The sequence below is a fragment of the Saccostrea cucullata genome, unplaced genomic scaffold (genome assembly GCF_032062105.1).
Source record: "Saccostrea cucullata isolate Sc308-1 unplaced genomic scaffold, CSIRO_AGI_Scuc_v1 ctg1795, whole genome shotgun sequence".
NCBI lineage: Eukaryota > Metazoa > Mollusca > Bivalvia > Ostreida > Ostreidae > Saccostrea > Saccostrea cuccullata.
The window spans coordinates 36,137-37,464 of NW_026938671.1; positions in this window are offsets into that span (position 1 = coordinate 36,137).

Genomic DNA, 1,328 nt, shown 5'->3' on the forward strand with positions numbered 1-1,328 from the left:
ACTCTTACTAAAAAGATCACGGGCAGATCTAGACTCGTTAGCCATGTAAAGCCATAGATCTAGAAGAAGGAAACCATAAACAAATTAACTTGGTCCTCCAGGTTGGGGGTTGGGCGTAGGGCTAACGACCCTGCCCTGTGAAAGGAGAAAGTTACGGAAGCAGCAACAAGAAAAACCTTTACTACATCGTGTGAAAGGCCTTCCGAGGTAAATGAGACTCGATCGTATGAATGCTGGCAATCAAAGCCATAAGGACCTTACCAGCAGAATGGGGGAGGACCTGAACACCACCAAACCCAAGCTCAGACTAGGGCATTGGAATGTGAGGACAATGTATGAGACGCTGGCACAGGTAACATCTGAGATGAGACAGTTTAATCTACATGTCCAAGGAGTTAGAGGAGATGGAATGGATCTGGAAAGATGAGAACTACCACAGGAGAAACCGTGCTTTACTCTGGTAGAGATGACAACCTACACCGTGAAGGAGAGGCCATCATACTCAGGAAAGGTGTAGAGCGGTGTCTGTTGGAATGGAAGCCCATAAATAATACCGTATAAGTGGAAATTTTAGCGAGACGCAAATTTAGCGATTTGCCTTGAAAAACAGGTAATTTATTTTTAGCGAGATGTTATTTTAGCGATCTTGAAATGAATGTTAAAGAAGTCATAACAAATAAATTGCGATCAATTTTTAGCGATATTCAATTTTAGCGATCTCCGTACCCTCGCTAATAATGCCAAAATTAAATCCTCGCTAAAAATTCTACTTATACGGTAGATTAATTAGTGCAAGATTAAGGGGCAATCACATCAACACCACAATAATACAATGCTACGAACCAACGAATGACAGTAACGATGAAGACAAGTTTAACTTCTATAGTCAGCTACAGGCTGAGACAGAGAAAAAACCCCACGGCATGACCTACTTGTCATCATGCGGGACCTCAATGCTAAGGTCGGAAAGGACAACACCGACTTTGAAAGAGTCATGTGAAAACAGAGGGTTGGGACCATTAACGATAATGGTGAAAAATTGGTGGTGTTCTGTGCTATGAACAACCTAGTGATAGGAGGAACTCTCTTTACACACCATGATATTCACAAGCTGATCTGGAACTCATCAAATGGAAGAGACAAGAACCAGATTGACCATTTGATGATCATGGAAGCAGGTGACCCAACTATACACTGAAAGCCATGGACCAACTTGTAGTTTAGGCACAGAAAGAAGCAGTACGGGGAGAGCAAGGGAGAGTATATAAGATCACGAAACGAATGTGTGGCAAATTTATAGGAAACACAGGAGGACCTATCAAAGACAG